Source organism: Mytilus galloprovincialis, chromosome 10 (genome assembly GCF_965363235.1).
Source record: "Mytilus galloprovincialis chromosome 10, xbMytGall1.hap1.1, whole genome shotgun sequence".
NCBI classification, from domain to species: domain Eukaryota; kingdom Metazoa; phylum Mollusca; class Bivalvia; order Mytilida; family Mytilidae; genus Mytilus; species Mytilus galloprovincialis.
Genome location: NC_134847.1, coordinates 23,601,967 through 23,621,783, shown reverse-complemented (window position 1 = coordinate 23,621,783; position 19,817 = coordinate 23,601,967). Strand labels below are relative to the sequence as shown.

Genomic DNA, 19,817 nt, shown 5'->3' with positions numbered 1-19,817 from the left:
CCTCCCCCCCCAGAAAATCAAATGGTGGCTGCCTAAACTATCAAAACATACCGGAAGTAACATCTCTTAAACCGGAAGTAAAAAATGATCTCCCTTATTTGTATCTTTTTGTAAAGAAACCATATATTTTTGGAATCAGCGTTCAATAAGCTGTCATTCGACGCTAAAATTGACATTTAAAACCGAATTTTAATATTTTCATATAAAAAAGATCCGTACTGGTGGAAAGACCATCAATGGTTCTCTGAACAATTGGTTTTTAATTGTTAATGAGTTTGTGCCAATAAAAATATTTGTATTTGTTATTTTTAGTGGTACATCAGTTCGGAAGGTCTCTTCTTTCTTATATGGCTTTAGAGGTATGTTGAAAATTGGCATGAAGAAAGGTGATACCTGTACGATTCAGGACATACCTGGTTTGTAAGAGGTTAAACTTAAGATAAAAAATTAGAAAGCTATGAAAATTGCAAAATTTGGTTGAACAGATAGGGACTTTTAATTGGTGGTCTGACACCTTCTATATGTATGTGCCTGTCAAAAGTCAGGAGCCTGTAACTAAGTGGTTCTCGTTTGTTTATGTGTTACATATTTGTTTTTCTTCCATTTCTTGCACATAAATTAGGCCGTTAGTTTCTCGTTTTAATTGATTTACATTATCATTTGGGGCCTTTTATAGCTGACTATGCGGTTTGGGCTTAGCTCATTGTTGAAGGCCATAAGGTGACCTACAGTTGTTAATTTCTGTGTCATTTTGTCTCTAATGGAGAATTGTCCTATCTGCAATAATATTACATCTTTTTAATATGTGCATCACCGTATAAGGAGGGTAATGAGATGTTACATAGGTTTTATCAAGGATTCATATAGAACTATCAGACATAATTGTATTACAAGTCTGGTACTATACACATTCTCGGTTTTCAAATACATTTTATTTAAGAATCTTTCAAAATAATTTATAGGCTTAAACAAAATAAACAATATATTCATATTGCTGATAACCTAGACATCATATTTTATTTTCATTAACATAATAAACATGCATACAAGTTTAGCAAATATAGCACACGTCATAACACATAAAGAAAACTCTAAAAAAGTAATGCACCATGTTTAAAATAACATGACAAAAATCTGCATCATGACAAAAAATACAAAATATATTGTAACTTGGTAGTGTCATGTATGTCACTGTAGTACATCTTTGAATCTGCATCATAAGTAAGGTATAATGAGAAATATATTAGTCTTAACTACACTACAATAATAACAAACACAAAGCAATGCATTTAGCCGTGCAGACTAACAGAGCCGGTGTTTAATGTATATTTATATTATAAATAATGACATATATGAAATACAAATACATTCCAAATGAGTACACAGAAAGAATAAACATCTGAAACAAGTTTAGTCAATCAATAAGAGCCCATATCTCTATGTATGTATTTATGTATATATCCGTCTTTAACGTAACCTCACCGCCCAGGAAAAATCATCAAAAACTTTACTAAAGAAATTGATATGGAAACCTGTGTTCGGAGCAAGTGCAAGGTACGCCTCGGGACATTGATGCCAAACTCCATCACAAGAAAAAACAGCAAAATAATATACAATACAAGTTTTATAGTGTTGAACGTCTGTGGCTAGAATGATTTTCAAACACAAGAAAATTAAAAACCCGCTTTCACCTTATTAACATAATAATACTTATTGACACAATCTAAATGATTGGTCCACATGTAGAACTACACATAACAAAACCCGCCAAAAACATACTGTTCTTATAAAACATTCCTTTTAGACAACATTTTCCCCCTATACTCCGAAACACGGGAAAATTATACATTTCTACAATATAAATGTTTTGTTGATTCATTTCAATTTCCTGGATACTAGTTCTGTGGGTTTGTTATAAAAATACTTGATAGCTGACAATGTCCAGTACATGCAACTCTGCTTGCACCTTTATGTGTGAGGCATGTACAAATATTGATTGTGAAATGGGTCTGTTATAAAAAGAAAGTTGATAGCTGACTCTGTCCAGTACATGCAACTCTGCTTGCACCTTTTTGTGTGAAGCATGTACAAATATTGATTGAGATATAAAAAAAAACATTTAATATATCAATACATTTAGTAGGATGTCTACAGGGTCCAGTAGACTATACTTCATTATCTAACCAATAAGGGAATTAACCTTGTTAGCCATCAGTGATTTTGCACATCCATGTTACCAAATGAAGCAAAAATTTATATTTAGGAATTGTTTTCACTTGTGCTTAAATTAAGTACATAAATGTTCTTATTTTTAAAATTCCATCCATCAAAATGTGTCAGTTGCAATTTGAATTCTATTTCCAAAATGTGTCAGTTACAATTTGAATTTAATTTCCAAAATGTGTCAGTTACAATTTGAATTATATTTCCAAAATGTGTCAGTTACAATTTGAGTTCTATTTCCAAACTGTCAGTTACAATTTAAATTCTATTTCCAAAATGTGTCGGTTACAATTTGAATTATATTTCCAAAATGTGTCAGTTACAATTTGAATTCAATTTTCAAAATGTGTCAGTTACAATTTGAATTCTATTTCCAAAATATGTCAGTTACAATATGAATTTTCCATTTCCAAAAATTATGAATTAAAAAGTTTAAATAGTTCAAATGTTCATGCAATAAATTTAATATTGTTTCTTTTTCAATGAAAATAAAATATCAAATATATATCATTTCAGAATTACATTGCGAGATTGCGAGTTCCCTTTGAATGACAAAACCATATCCTGAAGACATAGAAACTACTGATTCCTCCATAGAAAAAACAAGAAACACACCAATAGGAACTACCTCAGTAACTCAGAACCAACTATGTTAAATGTTAGTGAAGATGCAGCGCTGCAATCAAGTGTATTTCTGAAATGATTATTTGATATTTGCTTAGCCCACCACAAAACTTTTAAGATATAGATTAAAGGAGCATGAACTAAACTATTAGTTTAATAGAATTTTAATTGTGTTGATAAAAATTAGAAATAATTTTAACAAAATTACTTTCTTTTTGTTTTTATCTTACAAAAACAATGATGGATATACAAGAAAAAAACCAAATGATTAAGTTATTGTTTGGGTGTTCCAATCGATTACTCAAAAGATATCCATTTGTACAAAAAAAGGAACATACACAATATTCTAATTTCTTCATCAGTAGATATGGTAACTTGTTAAATTTAAACATTGTTTCCATTTTAGGCATTTTAAGATCCTATAAAGAGCTGGTATTAACTGCAACCAACACCATTGTTCAACTGATCTTTTGGCTATACATCATTTTCTAATTTCAAAAATTGAAGTTGCTGGCAAACCAGAAGAATGTGATATATATATTTTGAACAGAAATGATTGAAACTCAACTTGAATTTCAAACAATCTTAATAGTCATATTGTTCCAATTGCCTTAAAAATAAATTCAGGTAAATATGTACATATCTTATAAAATTGACAATCAGAACCTACTTTTAAAAATAAGAATATTGAAGATTTTTTTACAGTGCATCCTCAATTGTGCATGTTAATATTTCGTTGAAGACATATTGAGGGCACTTAACAAATTATCATCTGATATTATGAACATTACAGAATTTTATTATCTAAATCTATAAACAATATAATTGGATTTTCCAAAGCAATAAACTGTCTCATCACAACAATCAGTTCTACATGTTTGGCTGCCATGCTGCACCTGCTACGACTGAAACATCATCTGTTTTAAGTTGAATCTGTAACAAAAACAATTTGGAAATTAATGTGATGGATGTTTTATGTTAAATCCTAAATTGGAGACAAGTATATATTTACAATCTCGATACATTCTGATAAAAATATACTTCACATGAATAAATCTGAATGAAAGAAAAATTTAAGACCAATGTCTGTTATAAAGCTTCAGTTTATTGTTTTCAGCAAAAATTGTTTTATTAACTAATAAACATACCGGTAGACATAGTTTTGAGAAATATTGTTATGAACAAATACTTACATGCAACTTGTCCTAATGTGCTTTCTACAATAGAAGCATCTTTCATGGTATAGGAGTGTTACATATTGAGGCTGTATCTGTAACAAAAACAAAAAACACATTAATTTCAGTTTTAAAAAGAGACTATTTCCAGTTGCAAACCACTTTAGAAATTAAGGGAGTTCGCTTCTCAGTTTCAAAGTAATTAACTTTTCAAAACACTAGTTTATATAGATAGGGGATTAATAAATGAATCCAAAAAAATATATAGGTCACCGTGCTTGTTTTTGAGATAAAAGCCATTGAAATTTTGGCGGGAAAATATTCTCTCGACTTTTCATAGCTTTATCATTGACAAGTTGAAGTTCTCAAAAACTGTTAAAAAGTAATTAAATTTTTTAAAGATTTTTACAGATGGCTTATCATTATACGTATAAAAGATTAACAAAAGAAAAAAGGGGGTCAACAGGCAAATTTTATCAAGGCATTCAAATGGATAAAACCAGAGGATTCCGAAAATCTGACTAAAAATCTAAAACATGACAAGCCAGCTTCATTAATGTGATGCATGTTAAATGCCAATTCCGAAATTAGAGACTAAACAAAGTAGTTTTACTATCACTGAGCATTCTTATTAAAATATACATCATTACAGTAAATAATTCAATAAAAGAAATGTAGGACCAATTTGTAATAATTAAAGTTTCAAACTGTTGTTCCTGGAAAAACTTTTTTTTATTATTTCAGACCAATTGAAATTACCAAATACCTACATGTAACTCATCCTAATGTGTTAAACTACAATGTAAGCATCTTTCATGGTAAAGGAGTGCCAACATATTTAGGCTGCATCTGCAACAGAAACAAAAATTATAAATTTGTTGCAGTTTCAAAATCAAGACGATTTGCTTTTGTAAATCAATTCAAAAATCAATGTGATGCATGCATGTTTTAAGTCAAATCCTGAATTTATATTTGCAATTACTGTATATTCTTATTAAAAAATAAAAATAGTTTTAGACCAATTTGTTATATAGTTTCAATCTGTTATTTCACTTACTGAAAATTTATTTTTAATACCTAACAAATAGAAACATAGTTTAAAGAGAAATACTTACATGTGACGTATCCGTGACGTATCCTAATGCACTATCTACAATGAAACTATCTTCATTGGCGAGGAGTAACATATATAGGCTGCATCTGTAACAAAAAAAAAGTTTTAAATTGGTATTTTTAAATAAAGAATATTTGCTGTTCATTCAATTCAGAGATTATAGTTGTGCATATTTTATGTCAAATTCTAAATTTGAGGCAAGCATATTAACACTAACTTTACATTCTTATTGAAATAAACCTTACTATAGTAAATATTGGAAAAAAGAAATGTAAGACCAATTTGTTATTAAATTTCAAGCTGTTCCATGGAAAAACTGATTTTCATTACCCAACACATAATTATTATAATAGTTAAAAGTACAATTACAATAACCAAATACATACATGTCAATAATCCTCAAGTGTTGTATACCATGAAAGCATCTTCATTGTCTAGGAGTATAACATATTTAGAATGTATCTGTTCAAAAAATAAATTCTAAATTAGTAATAGCTTTAAATAGAGAAAATTGATAGTTGCAATTTATTCAAAATTAATGATGCATTTTTCTTTAAAATCCTCATTTGGAGACAAGTATATAGACAATTCTATACCTTCTTGTTAAAACATACTACATTACAGTATACATTTGAATAAAAGAAACTTGTAATAAATTCTTATTTTAGCTGTTGTTCTGGGGAAAACTGATATTTGATATCCCACACATATAAACATAGTTTAAAGTACAGTTATAAATACCAAATACATACATGCTAAACATCCTGATGTGGGATCCATCTACCATCAAACAATCTTCATTGTCCAGTAGCGCAACATATCCAGGCTGTATCTGTAACAAAAACAATCTTTATGAATTAGCATCAGCTTTGGATAGACTATTGGATCTTAAAATCAATTATAAAATAAATGTCGCAGGTATTTTATGTCAAATCCGTAATTTGAAATTTTAATAAAAGAAATTGATTTAAGACCAAATTTGTCATAAAATTCTAAGCTATTGTTACAGTAAAACATAGTTTCAAGTACAATTTTAATGAGCAAATACTAACATGTGACTCATCCTGGTGCGTTATCTTCCATGAAATCCCTCTCGTTGGAGTGGAACATATATGGGTATCTGTAACAAAAGGAAATTATAAATTAGTATCAGCTTAAAAATGGGAAAGATTTTTTGGCTATTGAAATTAATGTGATGTGTTTTATGTAAAATTTTAAATCAGCAACACTTAATTTACAATTACTATCAATTCTAATTAAAAAATGCAGCATTCGAATCGAAATTTTAATAAAAGAAATTGATTTAAGACCAAATTTGTCATAAAATTCTAAGCTATCGTTACAGTAAAACATAGTTTCAAGTACAATTTTAATGAGCAAATACTAACATGTGACTCATCCTGGTGCGTTATCTTCCATGAAATCCCTCTCGTTGGAGTGGAACATATATGGGTATCTGTAACAAAAGGAAATTATAAATTAGTATCATTTTTAAAATGGGGAATATTTTTTGGCTATTGAAATTAATGTGATGTATTTTATGTCAAATTTTAAATCAGCAACACTTAATTTACAATTACTATCAATTCTAATTAAAAAATGCCGCATTCGAATCGAAATTTTAAGAAAAGAAATTGATTTAAGACCAAATTTGTCATAAAATTCTAAGCTATTGTTACAGTAAAACATAGTTTCAAGTACAATTTTAATGAGCAAATACTAACATGTGACTCATCCTGGTGCGTTATCTTCCATGAAATCCCTCTCGTTGGAGTGGAACATATATGGGTATCTGTAACAAAAGGAAATTATAAATTAGTATCAGCTTTAAAATGGGGAATATTTTTTGGCTATTGAAATTAATGTGATGTGTTTTATGTCAAATTTTAAATCAGCGACACTAAATTAACAATTACTATCAATTCTAATTAAAAAATGCCGCATTCGAATCGAAATTTTAATAAAAGAAATTGATTTAAGACCAAATTTGTCATAAAATTCTAAGCTATTGTTACAGTAAAACATAGTTTCAAGTACAATTTTAATGAGCAAATACTAACATGTGACTCATCCTGGTGCGTTATCTTCCATGAAATCCCTCTCGTTGGAGTGGAACATATATGGGTATCTGTAACAAAAGGAAATTATAAATTAGTATCAGCTTTAAAATGGGGAATATTTTTTGGCTATTGATTTAAGACCAAATTTGTCATAAAATTCTAAGCTATTGTTACAGTAAAACATAGTTTCAAGTACAATTTTAATGAGCAAATACTAACATGTGACTCATCCTGGTGCGTTATCTTCCATGAAATCCCTCTCGTTGGAGTGGAACATATATGGGTATCTGTAAGAAAAGGAATTTATAAATTAGTATCAGCTTTAAAATGGGGAATATTTTTTGGCTATTGAAATTAATGTGATGTGTTTTATGTCAAATTTTAAATCAGTGACACTTAATTTACAATTACTATCAATTCTAATTAAAAAATGCAGCATTCGAATCGAAATTTTAATAAAAGAAATTGATTTAAGACCAAATTTGTCATAAAATTCTAAGCTATTGTTACAGTAAAACATAGTTTCAAGTACAATTTTAATGAGCAAATACGAACATGTGACTCATCCTGGTGCGTTATCTTCCATGAAATCCCTCTCGTTGGAGTGGAACATATATGGGTATCTGTAACAAAAGGAAATTATAAATTAGTATCAGCTTTAAAATGGGGAATATTTTTTGGTTATTGAAATTAATGTGATGTGTTTTATGTCAAATTCTAAATCAGCGACACTAAATTAACAATTACTATGAATTCTAATTAAAAAATGCCGCATTCGAATCGAAATTTTAATAAAAGAAATTGATTTAAGACCAAATTTGTCATAAAATTCTAAGATATAGTAACAGTAAAACATAGTTTCAAGTACAATTTTAATGAGCAAATACTAACATGTGACTCATCCTGGTGCGTTATCTTCCATGAAATCCCTCTCGTTGGAGTGGAACATATATGGGTATCTGTAACAAAAGGAAATTATAAATTAGTATCAGCTTTAAAATGGGGAATATTTTTTGGCTATTGAAATTAATGTGATGTGTTTTATGTCAAATTTTAAATCAGCGACACTTAATTTACAATTACTATCAATTCAAATTAAAAAATGCCGCATTCGAATCGAAATTTTAATAAAAGAAATTGATTTAAGACCAAATTTGTCATTAAATTCTAAGCTATTGTTACAGTAAAACATAGTTTCAAGTACAATTTTAATGAGCAAATACTAACAAGTGACTCATCCTGGTGCGTTATCTTCCATGAAATCCCTCTCGTTGGAGTGGAACATATATGGGTATCTGCAACAAAAGGAAATTATAAATTAGTATCAGCTTTAAAATGGGGAATATTTTTTGGCTATTGAAATTAATGTGATGTGTTTTATGTCAAATTTTAAATCAGCGACACTTAATTCACAATTACTATCAATTCTAATTAAAAAATGCCGCATTCGAATCGAAATTTTAATAAAAGAAATTGATTTAAGACCAAATTTGTCATAAAATTCTAAGCTATTGTTACAGTAAAACATAGTTTCAAGTACAATTTTAATGAGCAAATACTAACATGTGACTCATCCTGGTGCGTTATCTTGCATGAAATCCCTCTCGTTGGAGTGGAACATATATGGGTATCTGTAAGAAAAGGAATTTATAAATTAGGATCAGCTTTAAAATGGGGAATATTTTTTGGCTATTAAAATTAATGTGATGTGTTTTATGTCAAATTTTAAATCAGTGACACTTAATTTACAATTACTATCAATTTTAATTAAAAAATGCAGCATTCGAATCGAAATTTTAATAAAAGAAATTGATTTAAGACCAAATTTGTCATAAAATTCTAAGCTATTGTTACAGTAAAACATAGTTTCAAGTACAATTTTAATGAGCAAATACTAACATGTGACTCATCCTGGTGCGTTATCTTCCATGAAATCCCTCTCGTTGGAGTGGAACATATATGGGTATCTGTAACAAAAGGAAATTATAAATTAGTATCAGCTTTAAAATGGGGAATATTTTTGGCTATTGATTTAAGACCAAATTTGTCATAAAATTCTAAGCTATTGTTACAGTAAAACATAGTTTCAAGTACAATTTTAATGAGCAAATACTAACATGTGACTCATCCTGGTGCGTTATCTTCCATGAAATCCCTCTCGTTGGAGTGGAACATATATGGGTATCTGTAAGAAAAGGAATTTATAAATTAGTATCAGCTTTAAAATGGGGAATATTTTTTGGCTATTGAAATTAATGTGATGTGTTTTATGTCAAATTTTAAATCAGTGACACTTAATTTACAATTACTATCAATTCTAATTAAAAAATGCAGCATTCGAATCGAAATTTTAATAAAAGAAATTGATTTAAGACCAAATTTGTCATAAAATTCTAAGCTATTGTTACAGTAAAACATAGTTTCAAGTACAATTTTAATGAGCAAATACTAACATGTGACTCATCCTGGTGCGTTATCTTCCATGAAATCCCTCTCGTTGGAGTGGAACATATATGGGTATCTGTAACAAAAGGAAATTATAAATTAGTATCAGCTTTAAAATGGGGAATATTTTTTGGCTATTGAAATTAATGTGATGTGTTTTATGTCAAATTCTAAATCAGCGACACTAAATTAACAATTACTATCAATTCTAATTAAAAAATGCCGCATTCGAATCGAAATTTTAATAAAAAAAATTGATTTAAGACCAAATTTGTCATAAATTCTAAGCTATTGTTACAGTAAAACATAGTTTCAAGTACAATTTTAATGAGCAAATACTAACATGTGACTCATCCTGGTGTGTTATCTTCCATGAAATCCCTCTCGTTGGAGCGGAACATATATGGGTATCTGTAACAAAAGGAAATTATAAATTAGTATCAGCTTTAAAATGGGGAATATTTTTTGGCTATTGAAATTAATGTGATGTGTTTTATGTCAAATTTTAAATCAGCGACACTAAATAAACAATTACTATCACTTCTAATTAAAAAATGCAGCATTCGAATCGAAATTTTAATAAAAGAAATTGATTTAAGACCAAATTTGTCATAAAATTCTAAGCTATTGTTACAGTAAAACATAGTTTCAAGTACAATTTTAATGAGCAAATACTAACATGTGACTCATCCTGGTGCGTTATCTTCCATGAAATCCCTCTCGTTGGAGTGGAACATATATGGGTATCTGTAACAAAAGGAAATTATAAATTAGTATCAGCTTTAAAATGGGAAAGATTTTTTGGCTATTGAAATTAATGTGATGTGTTTTATGTCAAGTTTTAAATCAGCAACACTTAATTTACAATTACTATCAATTCTAATTAAAAAATGCCGCATTCGAATTGAAATTTTAATAAAAGAAATTGATTTAAGACCAAATTTATCATAAAATTCTAAGCTATTGTTACAGTAAAACATAGTTTCAAGTACAATTTTAATGAGCAAATACTAACATGTGACTCATCCTGGTGCGTTATCTTCCATGAAATCCCTCTCGTTGGAGTGGAACATATATGGGTATCTGTAACAAAAGGAAATTATAAATTAGTATCAGCTTTAAAATGGGGAATATTTTTTGGCTATTGAAATTAATGTGATGTGTTTTATGTCAAATTTTAAATCAGTGACACTTAATATACAATTACTATCAATTCTAATTAAAAAATGCAGCATTCGAATCGAAATTTTAATAAAAGAAATTGATTTAAGAAAAAATTTGTCATAAAATTCTAAGCTATTGTTACAGTAAAACATAGTTTCAAGTACAATTTTAATGAGCAAATACTAACATGTGACTCATCCTGGTGCGTTATCTTCCATGAAATCCCTCTCGTTGGAGTGGAACATATATGGGTATCTGTAACAAAAGGAAATTATAAATTAGTATCAGCTTTAAAATGGGAAAGATTTTTTGGCTATTGAAATTAATGTGATGTGTTTTATGTCAAGTTTTAAATCAACAACACTTAATTTACAATTACTATCAATTCTAATTAAAAAATGCCGCATTCGAATTGAAATTTTAATAAAAGAAATTGATTTAAGACCAAATTTGTCATAAAATTCTAAGCTATTGTTACAGTAAAACATAGTTTCAAGTACAATTTTAATGAGCAAATACTAACATGTGACTCATCCTGGTGCGTTATCTTCCATGAAATCCCTCTCGTTGGAGTGGAACATATATGGGTATCTGTAACAAAAGGAAATTATAAATTAGTATCAGCTTTAAAATGGGGAATATTTTTTCGCTATTGAAATTAATGTGATGTGTTTTATGTCAAATTTTAAATCAGCGACACTTAATTTACAATTACTATCAATTCTAATTAAAAAATGCCGCATTCGAATCGAAATTTTAATAAAAGAAATTGATTTAAGACCAAATTTGTCATAAAATTCTAAGCTATTGTTACAGTAAAACATAGTTTCAAGTACAATTTTAATGAGCAAATACTAACATGTGACTCATCCTGGTGCGTTATCTTCCATGAAATCCCTCTCGTTGGAGTGGAACATATATGGGTATCTGTAACAAAAGGAAATTATAAATTAGTATCAGCTTTAAAATGGGGAATATTTTTTGGCTATTGAAATTAATGTGATGAGTTTTATGTCAAATTTTAAATCAGCGACACTTAATTTACAATTAGTATCAATTTTAATTAAAAAATGCAGCATTCGAATCGAAATTTTAATAAAAGAAATTGATTTAAGACCAAATTTGTCATAAAATTCTAAGCTATTGTTACAGTAAAACATAGTTTCAAGTACAATTTTAATGAGCAAATACTAACATGTGACTCATCCTGGTGCGTTATCTTCCATGAAATCCCTCTCGTTGGAGTGGAACATATATGGGTATCTGTAACAAAAGGAAATTATAAATTAGTATCAGCTTTAAAATGGGAAAGATTTTTTGGCTATTGAAATTAATGTGATGTGTTTTATGTCAAGTTTTAAATCAGCAACACTTAATTTACAATTACTATCAATTCTAATTAAAAAATGCCGCATTCGAATTGAAATTTTAATAAAAGAAATTGATTTAAGACCAAATTTATCATAAAATTCTAAGCTATTGTTACAGTAAAACATAGTTTCAAGTACAATTTTAATGAGCAAATACTAACATGTGACTCATCCTGGTGCGTTATCTTCCATGAAATCCCTCTCGTTGGAGTGGAACATATATGGGTATCTGTAACAAAAGGAAATTATAAATTAGTATCAGCTTTAAAATGGGGAATATTTTTTCGCTATTGAAATTAATGTGATGTGTTTTATGTCAAATTTTAAATCAGTGACACTTCATATACAATTACTATCAATTCTAATTAAAAAATGCAGCATTCGAATCGAAATTTTAATAAAAGAAATTGATTTAAGAAAAAATTTGTCATAAAATTCTAAGCTATTGTTACAGTAAAACATAGTTTCAAGTACAATTTTAATGAGCAAATACTAACATGTGACTCATCCTGGTGCGTTATCTTCCATGAAATCCCTCTCGTTGGAGTGGAACATATATGGGTATCTGTAACAAAAGGAAATTATAAATTAGTATCAGCTTTAAAATGGGAAAGATTTTTTGGCTATTGAAATTAATGTGATGTGTTTTATGTCAAGTTTTAAATCAGCAACACTTAATTTACAATTACTATCAATTCTAATTAAAAAATGCCATATTCGAATTGAAATTTTAATAAAAGAAATTGATTTAAGACCAAATTTGTCATAAAATTCTAAGCTATTGTTACAGTAAAACATAGTTTCAAGTACAATTTTAATGAGCAAATACTAACATGTGACTCATCCTGGTGCGTTATCTTCCATGAAATCCCTCTCGTTGGAGTGGAACATATATTGGTATCTGTAACAAAAGGAAATTATAAATTAGTATCAGCTTTAAAATGGGGAATATTTTTTCGCTATTGAAACTAATGTGATGTGTTTTATGTCAAATTTTAAATCAGCGACACTTAATTTACAATTACTATCAATTCTAATTAAAAAATGCCGCATTCGAATCGAAATTTTAAAAAAAGAAATTGATTTAAGACCAAATTTGTCATAAAATTCTAAGCTATTGTTACAGTAAAACATAGTTTCGAGTACAATTTTAATGAGCAAATACTAACATGTGACTCATCCTGGTGCGTTATCTTCCATGAAATCCCTCTCGTTGGAGTGGAACATATATGGGTATCTGTAACAAAAGGAAATTATAAATTAGTATCAGCTTTAAAATGGGGAATATTTTTTGGCTATTGAAATTAATGTGATGGGTTTTATGTCAAATTTTAAATCAGCGACACTTAATTTACAATTACTATCAATTCTAATTAAAAAATGCCGCATTCGAATCGAAATTTTAATAAAAGAAATTGATTTAAGACCAAATTTGTCATAAAATTCTAAGCTATTGTTACAGTAAAACATAGTTTCAAGTACAATTTTAATGAGCAAATACTAACATGTGACTCATCCTGGTGCGTTATCTGCCATGAAATCCCTCTCGTTGGAGTGGAACATATATAGGTATCTGTAACAAAAGGAAATTATAAATTAGTATCAGCTTTAAAATGGGGAATATTTTTTGGCTATTGAAATTAATGTGATGGGTTTTATGTCAAATTTTAAATCAGCGACACTTAATTTACAATTAGTATCAATTTTAATTAAAAAAATGCAGCATTCGAATCGAAATTTTAATAAAAGAAATTGATTTAAGACCAAATTTGTCATAAAATTCTAAGCTATTGTTACAGTAAAACATAGTTTCAAGTACAATTTTAATGAGCAAATACTAACACGTGACTCATCCTGGTGCGTTATCTTCCATGAAATTCCTCTCGTTGGAGTGGAACATATATGGGTATCTGTAACAATAGGAAATTATAAATTAGTATCAGCTTTAAAATGGGGAATATTTTTTGGCTATTGAAATTAATGTGATGTGTTTTATGTCAAATTTTAAATCAGCGACACTAAATAAACAATTACTATCAATTCTAATTAAAAAATGCCGCATTCGAATCGAAATTTTAATAAAAGAAATTGATTTAAGACCAAATTTGTCATAAAATTCTAAGCTATTGTTACAGTAAAACATAGTTTCAAGTACAATTTTAATGAGCAAATACTAACATGTGACTCATCCTGGTGCGTTATCTTCCATGAAATCCCTCTCGTTGGAGTGGAACATATATGGGCATCTGTAACAAAAGGAAATTATAAATTAGTATCAGCTTTAAAATGGGGAATATTTTTTCGCTATTGAAATTAATGTGATGTGTTTTATGTCAAATTTTAAATCAGCGACACTTAATTTACAATTACTATCAATTCTAATTAAAAAATGCCGCATTCGAATCGAAATTTTAATAAAAGAAATTGATTTAAGACCAAATTTGTCATAAAATTCTAAGCTATTGTTACAGTAAAACATAGTTTCAAGTACAATTTTAATGAGCAAATACTAACATGTGACTCATCCTGGTGCGTTATCTTCCATGAAATCCCTCTCGTTGGAGTGGAACATATATGGGTATCTGTAACAAAAGTAAATTATAAATTAGTATCAGCTTTAAAATGGGGAAGATTTTTTGGCTATTGAAATTAATGTGATGTGTTTTATGTCAAATTTTAAATCAGCAACACTTAATTTACAATTACTATCAATTCTAATTAAAAAATGCCGCATTCGAATCGAAATTTTAAGAAAAGAAATTGATTTAAGACCAAATTTGTCATAAAATTCTAAGCTATTGTTACAGTAAAACATAGTTTCAAGTACAATTTTAATGAGCAAATACTAACATGTGACTCTTCCTGGTGCGTTATCTTCCATGAAATCCCTCTCGTTGGAGTGGAACATATATGGGTATCTGTAACAAAAGGAAATTATAAATTAGTATCAGCTTTAAAATGGGGAATATTTTTTGGCTATTGAAATTAATGTGATGTGTTTTATGTCAAATTTTAAATCAGCGACACTAAATAAACAATTACTATCACTTCTAATTAAAAAATGCAGCATTCGAATCGAAATTTTAATAAAAGAAATTGATTTAAGACCAAATTTGTCATAAAATTCTAAGCTATTGTTACAGTAAAACATAGTTTCAAGTACAATTTTAATGAGCAAATACTAACATGTGACTCATCCTGGTGCGTTATCTTCCATGAAATCCCTCTCGTTGGAGTGGAACATATATGGGTATCTGTAACAAAAGGAAATTATAAATTAGTATCAGCTTTAAAATGGGAAAGATTTTTTGGCTATTGAAATTAATGTGATGTGTTTTATGTCAAGTTTTAAATCAGCAACACTTAATTTACAATTACTATCAATTCTAATTAAAAAATGCCGCATTCGAATTGAAATTTTAATAAAAGAAATTGATTTAAGACCAAATTTGTCATAAAATTCTAAGCTATTGTTACAGTAAAACATAGTTTCAAGTACAATTTTAATGAGCAAATACTAACATGTGACTCATCCTGGTGCGTTATCTTCCATGAAATCCCTCTCGTTGGAGTGGAACATATATGGGTATCTGTAACAAAAGGAAATTATAAATTAGTATCAGCTTTAAAATGGGGAATATTTTTTGGCTATTGAAATTAATGTGATGTGTTTTATGTCAAATTTTAAATCAGTGACACTTAATATACAATTACTATCAATTCTAATTAAAAAATGCAGCATTCGAATCGAAATTTTAATAAAAGAAATTGATTTAAGAAAAAATTTGTCATAAAATTCTAAGCTATTGTTACAGTAAAACATAGTTTCAAGTACAATTTTAATGAGCAAATACTAACATGTGACTCATCCTGGTGCGTTATCTTCCATGAAATCCCTCTCGTTGGAGTGGAACATATATGGGTATCTGTAACAAAAGGAAATTATAAATTAGTATCAGCTTTAAAATGGGAAAGATTTTTTGGCTATTGAAATTAATGTGATGTGTTTTATGTCAAGTTTTAAATCAACAACACTTAATTTACAATTACTATCAATTCTAATTAAAAAATGCCGCATTCGAATTGAAATTTTAATAAAAGAAATTGATTTAAGACCAAATTTGTCATAAAATTCTAAGCTATTGTTACAGTAAAACATAGTTTCAAGTACAATTTTAATGAGCAAATACTAACATGTGACTCATCCTGGTGCGTTATCTTCCATGAAATCCCTCTCGTTGGAGTGGAACATATATGGGTATCTGTAACAAAAGGAAATTATAAATTAGTATCAGCTTTAAAATGGGGAATATTTTTTCGCTATTGAAATTAATGTGATGTGTTTTATGTCAAATTTTAAATCAGCGACACTTAATTTACAATTACTATCAATTCTAATTAAAAAATGCCGCATTCGAATCGAAATTTTAATAAAAGAAATTGATTTAAGACCAAATTTGTCATAAAATTCTAAGCTATTGTTACAGTAAAACATAGTTTCAAGTACAATTTTAATGAGCAAATACTAACATGTGACTCATCCTGGTGCGTTATCTTCCATGAAATCCCTCTCGTTGGAGTGGAACATATATGGGTATCTGTAACAAAAGGAAATTATAAATTAGTATCAGCTTTAAAATGGGGAATATTTTTTGGCTATTGAAATTAATGTGATGGGTTTTATGTCAAATTTTAAATCAGCGACACTTAATTTACAATTAGTATCAATTTTAATTAAAAAATGCAGCATTCGAATCGAAATTTTAATAAAAGAAATTGATTTAAGACCAAATTTGTCATAAAATTCTAAGCTATTGTTACAGTAAAACATAGTTTCAAGTACAATTTTAATGAACAAATACTAACATGTGACTCATCCTGGTGTGTTATCTTCCATGAAATCCCTCTCGTTGGAGTGGAACATATATGGGTTTCTGTAACAAAAGGAAATTATAAATTAGTATCAGCTTTAAAATGGGGAATATTTTTTGGCTATTGAAATTAATGTGATGTGTTTTAAGTCAAATCTTAAATTAGGGACAATTAATTTAAAATTACTATCAATTCTAATTAAAAAATGCCTCATTCGAGTCGAAATTTGAATAAAAGAAATTGATTTAAGACCAAATTTGTCATAAAATTCTAAGCTATTGTTACAGTAAAACATAGTTTCAAGTACAATTTTAATGAGCAAATACTAACATGCGACTCATCCTGGTGCGTTATCTTCCATGAAATCCCTCTCGTTGGAGTGGAACATATATGGGTTTCTGTAACAAAAGGAAATTATAAATTAGTATCAGCTTTAAAATGGGGAATATTTTTTGGCTATTGAAATTAATGTGATGTGTTTTAAGTCAAATCTTAAATTAGGGACAATTAATTTAAAATTACTATCAATTCTAATTAAAAAATGCCTCATTCGAGTCGAAATTTGAATAAAAGAAATTGATTTAAGACCAAATTTGTCATAAAATTCTAAGCTATTGTTACAGTAAAACATAGTTTCAAGTACAATTTTAATGAGCAAATACTAACATGCGACTCATCCTGGTGCGTTATCTTCCATGAAATCCCTCTCGTTGGAGTGGAACATATATGGGTATCTGTAACAAAAGGAAATTATAAATTAGTATCAGCTTTAAAATGGGGAATATTTTTTGGCTATTGAAATTAATGTGATGTGTTTTATGTCAAATTTTAAATCAGTGACACTTAATTTACAATTACTATCAATTCTAATTAAAAAATGCAGCATTATCGAAATTTTAATAAAAGAAATTGATTGAAGACCAAATTTGTCATAAAATTCTAAGCTATTGTTACAGTAAAACATAGTTTCAAGTACAATTTTAATGAGCAAATACTAACATGTGACTCATCCTGGTGCGTTATCTCCCATGAAATCCCTCTCGTTGGAGTGGAACATATATGGGTATCTGTAACAAAAGGAAATTATAAATTAGTATCAGCTTTAAAATGGGGAATATTTTTTGGCTATTGAAATTAATGTGATGGGTTTTATGTCAAATTTTAAATCAGCAACACTTAATTTACAATTACTATCAATTCTAATTAAAAAATGCCGCATTCGAATCGAAATTTTAAGAAAAGAAATTGATTTAAGACCAAATTTGTCATAAAATTCTAAGCTATTGTTACAGTAAAACATAGTTTCAAGTACAATTTTAATGAGCAAATACTAACATGTGACTCATCCTGGTGCGTTATCTCTCAAGAAATCCCTCTCGTTGGAGTGGAACATATATGGGTATCTGTAACAAAAGGAAATTATAAATTAGTATCAGCTTTAAAATGGGAAAGATTTTTTGGCTATTGAAATTAATGTGATGCGTTTTATGTCAAATTTTAAATCAGCAACACTTAATTTACAATTGCTATCAATTCTAATTAAAAAATGCCGCATTCGAATCGAAATTTTAATAAAAGAAATTGATTTAAGACCAAATTTGTCATAAAATTCTAAGCTATAGCAACAGTAAAACATAGTTTCTAGTACAATTTTAATGAGCAAATACTAACATGTGACTCATCCTATTGCGTTATCTTCCATGAAATCCCTCTCGTTGGAGTGGAACATATATGGGTATCTCTAACAAAAGGAAATTATAAATTAGTATCAGCTTTAAAATGGGGAATATTTTTTGGCTATTGAAATTAATGTGATGTGTTTTATGTCAAATTTTAAATCAGCGACACTAAATAAACAATTACTATCAATTCTGATTAAAAAATGCCGCATTCGAATCGAAATTTTAATAAAAGAAATTGATTTAAGACCAAATTTGTCATAAAATTCTAAGCTATTGTTACAGTAAAACATAGTTTCAAGTACAATTTTAATGAGCAAATACTAACATGTGACTCATCCTGGTGCGTTATCTTCCATGAAATCCTTCTCGTTGGAGTGGAACATATATGGGTATCTGTAACAAAAGGAAATTATAAATTAGTATCAGCTTTAAAATGGGGATATTTTTTGGCTATTGAAATTAATGTGATGTGTTTTATGTCAAATTTTAAATCAGCAACACTTAATTTACAATTACTTTCAATTCTAATTAAAAAATGCCGCATTCGAATCGAAATTTTAATAAAAGAAATTGATTTAAGACCAAATTTGTCATAAAATTCTAAGCTATAGTAACAGTAAAACATAGTTTTAAGTACAATTCTAATGAGCAAATACTAACATGTGACTCATCCTGGTGCGTTATCTTCCATGAAATCCCTCTCGTTGGAGTGGAACATATATGGGTATCTGTAACAAAAGGAAATTATAAATTAGTATCAGCTTTAAAATGGGGAATATTTTTTGGCTATTGAAATTAATGTGATGTGTTTTATGTCAAATTTTAAATCAGCGACACTTAATTTACAGTTACTATCAATTCTAATTAAAAAATGCCGCATTCGAGTCGAAATTTGAATAAGAGATTGATTTAAAATCAAATTTGTCATAAAATTCTAAGCTATTGTTACAGTAAAACATAGTTTCAAGTACAATTTTAATGAACAAATACTAACATGTGACTCATCCTGGTGTGTTATCTTCCATGAAATCCCTCTCGTTGGAGTGGAACATATATGGGTATCTGTAACAAAAGGAAATTATAAATTA

At 28.4% G+C, this 19,817-nt stretch overlaps 2 long non-coding RNA genes across 4 annotated transcripts; one reads left to right on the top strand and one right to left on the bottom strand.

Annotated features, from left to right (window-relative positions):
- The first annotated feature begins 312 nt into the window (after positions 1 to 312).
- Positions 313 to 3,051, top strand: LOC143047208 (uncharacterized). The gene is made up of 2 exons (XR_012969441.1): positions 313 to 416; positions 2,740 to 3,051. It is a non-coding gene; the product is annotated as an uncharacterized LOC143047208 (long non-coding RNA).
- Positions 911 to 19,817, bottom strand: LOC143047207 (uncharacterized). Of its 3 annotated transcripts, XR_012969439.1 has the most exons (8): positions 17,378 to 17,446; positions 17,042 to 17,109; positions 5,889 to 5,968; positions 5,523 to 5,598; positions 5,138 to 5,222; positions 4,793 to 4,871; positions 4,041 to 4,117; positions 911 to 3,780 (listed from the first exon to the last, which is right to left on the bottom strand). It is a non-coding gene; the product is annotated as an uncharacterized LOC143047207 (long non-coding RNA). The 3 variants fall into 3 exon arrangements; XR_012969440.1 differs by lacking the exons at positions 17,042 to 17,109; positions 17,378 to 17,446 and adding an exon at positions 19,724 to 19,817; XR_012969438.1 differs by lacking the exons at positions 17,042 to 17,109; positions 17,378 to 17,446 and adding an exon at positions 9,985 to 10,109.